Source organism: Dendropsophus ebraccatus, chromosome 8 (genome assembly GCF_027789765.1).
Source record: "Dendropsophus ebraccatus isolate aDenEbr1 chromosome 8, aDenEbr1.pat, whole genome shotgun sequence".
Classification (NCBI taxonomy): Eukaryota; Metazoa; Chordata; class Amphibia; order Anura; family Hylidae; genus Dendropsophus; species Dendropsophus ebraccatus.
In genome coordinates this window covers 43,488,253-43,495,724 of record NC_091461.1, presented here as the reverse complement: position 1 = coordinate 43,495,724, position 7,472 = coordinate 43,488,253, and positions in this window count along the sequence as shown.

Sequence of the window (7,472 nt, the reverse complement as noted above, 5' to 3'; positions counted from 1 at the left end):
TTAGGTCTGGTACTGTATTTCCGTCATGAGATTAGTTCTGGTGCTGTATTTATATTGTAAGATTAGTTCTGGTGCTGTATTTATATTGTGAGATTAGGTCTGGTGTTGTATTAACTGTATGTTATGAGATTAGTTCTGGTGCTGTCTTTACATTATGAGATTAGTTCTGGTGCTGTACTTACGTTTTGAGATTAGTTCTGTTGCTGTATTTACCCCCTTCAGGACCTGACTAATTTTTTGGGGTAGCTTTTTTTTTCACCTACAGACCCACATGAGCCCTTTTTTTGCGCCACTAATTGTACTTTGCAATGTCAGGCTTAACTTTTGCATAAAGTACGCTGCAAAACCAGAAAAAAAAATTAAATGTGCAGTGAAATTGGGGGAAAAAAGCATTTTAAATTTGGTGAGTATTTGTATTTACGCTGTTTGCCCTAGGGTAGAACTGACTTTTTATGCATGTTCCTCATCCCTCATGCCATTCATGTTCCTCACTTTTTTAATAAATTAATGTTCCTTTAAAAATCGCTCTATTACCATGCTTATAGCGATTTTATCCTTTGGTGTATGGGGCTGTCTGAGGTGTCATTTTTTACGCCATGATCTGTACTTTCTATCGGTACCTTCATGGCGTATATGCGACTTTTTAATCGCTTTTTAGAACAATTTTTCAGGATTTGATGCGACCAAAAATGCGCAATTTAGCACTTTTGCAATAATACGCCCTCATGCGGGAAGGGATTATATTATGAGATTAGTTATGGTGCTGTATTCATATTATGAGATTAGTTATGGTGCTGTATTTATGTTATGAGATTAGGTTTGGTGCTGTATTTATATTATGAGATTAGTTCTGGTACTGTATTCCTGTCATGAGATTAGTTCTGGTGCTGTATTTATGTTATGAGATTAGTTCTGGTGCTGTATTTACTTTATCTTATGAGATCAGTTCTGGTGCTGTATTTATGTATTGAGATTAGTTCCGGTGCTCTATTTATGTTATGAGATTAGTTCTGGTGCTCTATTTATGTTATGAGATTAGTTCTGGTGCTCTATTTACTGCATTATCCTATGTGATCAGTTCTGGTGTTGTATATATGTTACAAGATATGTCCTGGTGCTGTACTTATGTTGTGAGATTAGTTCTGGTGCTGTATTTATGTTAAAGTGACTCTGTACCAACAATCTGACCCCCCCAAACCGCTTGTACCTTCGGATAGCTGCTTTTAATCTAGCAGCTCAATCCTGCAGTCCGTTCGGTAGTGATGCGACTATTGTCCTAAAAAAACAACTTTTAAACTGGCAGCCTCGTGCCCAACGGGCATGGCTTAGATTGTGTATGCATTAGGCTGGCAGACCTTAGTTCTGGTGCTCTATTTATGTTATGAGATTAGTTCTGGTGCTGTATTTATATTATGAGATTAGTTCTGGTGCTGTATTTACTGTATGTTATGAGATTAGTTCTGGTGCTGTATTTATGTTATGAGATTAGTTCTGGTGCTGTATTTATATTATGAGATTAGTTTTGGTGCTGTATTTATATTATGAGATTAGTTCTGGTGCTGTATTTACTGTATGTTATGAGATTAGTTCTGGTGCTGTATTTATGTTATGAGATTAGTTCTGGTGCTGTATTTATGTTATAAGATTAATTCTGGTTCTCTATTTATGTTATGAGATTAGTTCTGGTGCTGTATTTATATTATGAGATTAGTTCTGGTGCTGTATTTATTGTATGTTATGAGATCAGTTCTGGTGCTGTATTTATTGTATGTTATGAGATCAGTTCTGGTGCTGTATTTATATTATGATATTAGTTCTGGTGCTTTATTTACTGTATATTATGAGAAGTTCTGGTGCTGTCTTTACATTATGAGATTAGTTCTGTTGCTGTATTCATGTTATGAGATTAGTTCTGGTGCTGTATTTATGTTATGAGGTTAGTTCTGGTACTGTATTTGTATTATAAGATCAGTTCTGGTGCTGTATTTATTTTATCAGATTAATTTTGCTGTTTATATTATAAGATTAGGTCTCATGTACTAATCCCTTGGCACATTATGATGTAACTGTGCAGTATGTCATGGTAAGCAGTGATTTAGCCCACCATGCCATACAGGTTTGTCATTGCTATTCCATGGGTTCAGAGCCTACAGATTCAGTAATGAGAGCCAGCTGTCACAAACACAGCCACTCTCCCACCACAACTGCCAAGACCAGTGTTGGCACCTATGTTGCCAGTTCAACCTCATAGACGCCATGGTCCTTTCAAACTGCTGCATCTACAGTATAGTGTTGACAGGGGTAAGGGCTCCCCTATTGCCTATCAGCATCCCCTGCAATGTGTTTTTTGTGTTCTGATGGTTGCCATGATGGAGGCCAAATAATGGATCTGCCAGCTATGGAAGCCTATGAGGTTCAGCCACAGGCTGGGTCTTACAGGCTAACTGTCAGTATGTAACTGACAGTGCATAGTGCACTGACAGTGCACAGCCCCGCTGTGTACTACACTAATAATCCGAAGCTTGCAGCATCAAGTCCCCTAAGGGAAGAAAAAAGGAAAAGAAAAAAAAATTAAATGTTTTAGAAAAATAAAATAAAACAAGTGTATATATAAACAAGTGTATATATATATTTTTTTTAAATGCTCCTTTCTCATGTAAGACCTTTATTATTACAAATAAATAAATAAAAATCTCATACATACAGTAGGTAGGGGCTGGGTTTGATGCAACCTGTATTATAAAATTATAATAATTTCTAAACCCCTTGTTGAACACCAAAAAACACACACACCAGAAATACTAATTTTGGTCTCCTTACCTCAAAAATAGAATAAAACGGATAAAAGTCATCAAAATGATACACGGATTGCATTTTGGGAACTATCACAAAAGTACAGCTTGTCCTGCAAAAAACAAGCCCTTATACTGTCAGACAAAAAAAAAGTTCTATCTGTATACTATACTATACTATACTATACTATATGGCAAAAAAAGGTTTAGCTTTTTTTTCTTTTTTTTTTTTATATTATATATATTGCTCATGTGACATGTCACTTCTTTCGGTGGATAGCGGAATACGCCGGCCCATAGAATGGTGTCTATGGAGCCGGCGGAAAGGCGTGCGCCCTTGCGCGCGGACACACGACAAGATTCCGCGAACATTGTCCGCGAGAATTCCGTACTATGAACCTACCCTTAGTAAGTGCTCTCACTGCACTTACTGACAGCAGCTCCCTGTGTTCCTCATAGAGCTAAAAACAGACTCCCCTCCTCCAGGCTGTGCTGTCCTGCTCTGTGGTGATTCTGTCCATAAGATGGCTTACATGGAGGAGCATGTGACCATGTCCCGTCCCCAGTGTCCTCCATAGGCATATGCAGGCTCAGTGGTGGACACAGAAGGCTGGGCATGGTCACATGATCCTCCACACTGACCATCTTATGGACAGAATCTATAATGTATGGACAGCTCTATGAGGTAGTGTTAGTACAGTTACTTGAACTGTACACAGTACAAATGTGCATGAGTACTGGGGGTCCCAATATCTAAGATCAAAGACTTGAGGTGCACCAAAGAAATGGTGGTGAAAATAAAAAAAAATGCTTTATTGCTTCATAGAGGCAACATGTTTCTAGCCAAAAAAGACACACATACAAACATGCAGATCGTAGCCATATTTGAATATTCAAGAGGCTGCACAGTGTACACTGAACAATTTTACTACTTCTTAAAGTGGCCAACCCCTTTACAGGGAACCTAGACAGCATTCAAGAACCAACCCCGGGATACAATGTGGGATAGTTACCCTTTTCCTGGTGGTCCGGCTCTGGATGCCTTCCACGTTGTGTAGAAACTGTCGCCACACTCATTATGCAAATTAGCAGAGATGAGTTTGATGCCAATAGGAGCAGGGTGGGTTCTGGACCGCTGTCGCTGTTGACCTTTTTCTCTTTAACCCCTTAACGACATAGAGCGTAAACTTACGCCCTCGCGCCCTGGTACTTGGCGCATCAGGGCGTAAATTTACGCCCGATGTTTCCCCCGATCGCTGTGTGTTCGCACACAGCGATCGGGGAAGATGGCCTGCCATAAATCATAGCAGGCCATCATAGCTTCTCGGCACGGGGGGTGGTTAACACCCCCCGTGCTTACGATCGCCGCTATAGGCTGATCAATTCAGATCAGCCAATAGCGGCGATCGGAACCTTTCCGGGTCATCGGTGACTCGATGACCCGGAAAAAAATGGCGGTCGGTGCTGTCCGAGGACGGCACCGACCGCCATTACTGTAAAAAGTAATGGTGGTCACCGTGCCACCGGCCCGATCGCCGTGAACGGCCGGCCGTTCACGGCGATCGGGCCGGTGGCACGGCGATCAGAGTCCCACAAAATAATAAATACCTGCCCTGGACCCCTCAGCTAGGTAGCGGAGGGGTCCAGAGCAGGTATTTGTACATTACTCACCTGTCCCGGGGTCCTGATCGGCGTCTTCCGGGTTCGCGGCGTCCTCCGTCATTCCGTTCGGTCTTTGGGTCTTTCCGGCGGTCCCCGTCGTCTTCTTTCGGCTATTTTCGGCTCCAGCCTCGTCATTTTCCGGATTTTGCGCTCTGCTGCCCTCTAGCGGCTGATATGTGTAATACACTTATCAGCAGCTACAGGGATGTTCAGAATGTAGAAAAAGCTTTTTTTTTTTTCCAAATTTTTTTTCTTTCTATTTTCCGCACCCTATCGCCGCTGAGTGTTGATCAGCATCGCACGAAAGTGCACTGCTAATCAGCAACTCCTCCTTTTTGGCGTAGGGTGTTTTTTTTCTATATCCTACTGCCACGGTCTGCTGATAAGTGCGGCATTTATCAGCAACTCCTTTGTTGGCGTAGGTTTTTTTTTTATACTTACTGTAAAAAAAACACGTAAAAAACACTACGATACACCATACTACATTGAATAAAGTTTGAGACTACACCACTACATACCCCATATACCAATCCCCGTATAAAGATGGCCCCCAGGGTGTTTTCGGCGTCAGAGGGATACGTTATTATTGCCTCCGACAACGAAACAGCCAGAGAGGATGAATGGGGGGGATCCTTCTTTCCTCCATTCATCCTCATCATCCTCATCATCCAGTGACGTGTCTGGGGGTAGCGTAGCGTACGCTGCCCCCCAGACACGTCTATTCCGCCAGTACCGTCCCAATAAGAGATCACGGTATGGTGTGAAATTCTCCAAACTCTGTGAGCGTACCTCAGGGTACACTTACAGATTTAGGGTACGTGCACACTGCGGAATGGCGAAGGATAACCCTTTGTGCATTCCGCAGCTGGCACCCGCCGGCGGACTGATGCGGGCGCATGTCTCAACCCGTGTCATAGACTCCATTCTATGCACGGGCGGATTCCGTCGTCCATCCAAAGAATGAATACGTTGGACGGAGAGCGGAATCCGCCCGTGCATAGAATGGAGTCTATGACACGGACTGAGACGTGCGCCTGCATCAGTCAGCCAGCGGGTGCCAACTGCGGAATGCACAAAGGGTTATCTGTCGAGATTCCGCAGTGTGCGCGTACCCTTAGAGTGTATGTAGGAAGGGACACCCGAATCCAGCCCCCAGATGCCCCCTCCCCCCCCATCCTCGGAACAAGTGGGAAGATCGTCCGGGAACTGATCTTCCCACTGCTGGATAAAGGTTACCACCTGTACGGGGATAACTTTTATACCAGCACCCCCTCTTCCGGTCCCTCACTGCCCTGTAGCTTGCGGCACGATCCGAACATATCAGAAGCAGTAATAGAGCCCTAATATTTAGCAGCCATGGAGCGGCCCCAGCGCTTCTGGATATGAAGGACCCCGTATCGCACCAGGACAACATTTTCCAGGTGACGTCCCCCACACTGGAGAAAGGGAGACCCCAGAAGAAGTGCAGAGTGTGGCGTAACAGGGGGATCAGGAAGGACACCATTTTCCAGTGTGACGCCTGTCCTGATCACCCCGGCCTCTGCATACTGGATCGCTCCAAGGCGTACCACACGTCATTGGAGTTCTACATTATCTAAATCCTGTCCCTTATTCCTATTTCAGGGGTCACGTTGATCCAGGGATTATTCTGATCGCTAATATGGAGTCGGGAAGGAATTTTTCCCCTGTGATGAGGCTACTGTCGTCTGCCTCACGAGGGTTTTTTGCCTTCCTCTGGATCAACACAGATTGAGTTTGATGGACACCTGTCATTTCCAACCTTATAAACTAATAATTGGCCTAATACTCCCAAATAAATTAGAATAGTCCCTTTTCCCCAGCTAAGTAGGTATGGCCGCCATTCCCATTAGAGGATGCCATGATGCAATTACAAAGCCTCTGTGCGGCCAGGACAGTAGAAACCCCCCACAAGTGACCCCATTCTGAAAACTACACCCCATAAGGAATCTAACAAGGGGGGCAGCGGGGATATGGCCCCCTGGTGACGGCCACATTTGGGACGTGAAAATGAAAAAAATTGTATTTTTTATTTTCTTGGCACATGTTTTACGTAAGTGACTGTCACCAGTGGGGTCCATATCCTCACTGCACCCCTTGTTAGATTCCTTATGGGGTGTAGTTTCCAGAATGTGGTCACTTGTCGGGGGTTTCTACTGACCTGGCAGCACAGGAGCTTTGTAATTGCGACATGGCCTCCATCCTCCATTCCAGCCTCTAAATGGCGCTCTGTCCCTTTGGTGGCTTGCCCTGTGCCCATATGGCACATTATGCCCACATGTGGGGTATTTTCGTACTCAGGGGAAACTACCCTACACGTTTTGTGTTCATTTTCTTTTTTAACCCCTTGTGGAAATGGAAAAAATCAAGGCTAGACCAACATTTAGTGTAATTTTTGTAAAATTTTTACTCTAAATCATTAATCTTGTCATGATTTTTTCATTTTCACAAGGGGCTAAAAGATAAAAAAAAACAATAAATGTGTAGAGCAATTTCCCCTGAGTACGGAAATAGCCCACATGTGGACATAAAGCGCCATGCGGGTGCAGGTTAAGCCTCCGAAGGGAAGGAGCGCCATTTCGTTTTTGAAGGCTGGATTTGGATGGAATGGATTTCGAGGGGCCATGTTGCATTCAAAAGGCCCCTGTGTTGCCAAGACAGTTAAACCCCCCCACAAGTGACCCCATTATGGAAACTACACCCCTCAAGGAATGTAACAAGGGGTGTAGTGAGCATATGGACCCCACTGGTGATGGGCACAAATGTGGAACAATGTGGCGTGAAAATGAAATATTACATTTTTTACACTATAATGTTGGTTTAGCCTTGAATTTATCATTTTCACAAGGGGTTAAAAGAGAAAAAAACACACAATATGTGTAGAGCAATTTCCCCCGAGTCCGTAAATACCCCACATGTGGACATAAAGCGCCATGTGGGCGCAGGGCAAGCCTCCGAAGGGAAGGAGCGCCATTTGGATTTTGGAGGTTGGATTTGGCT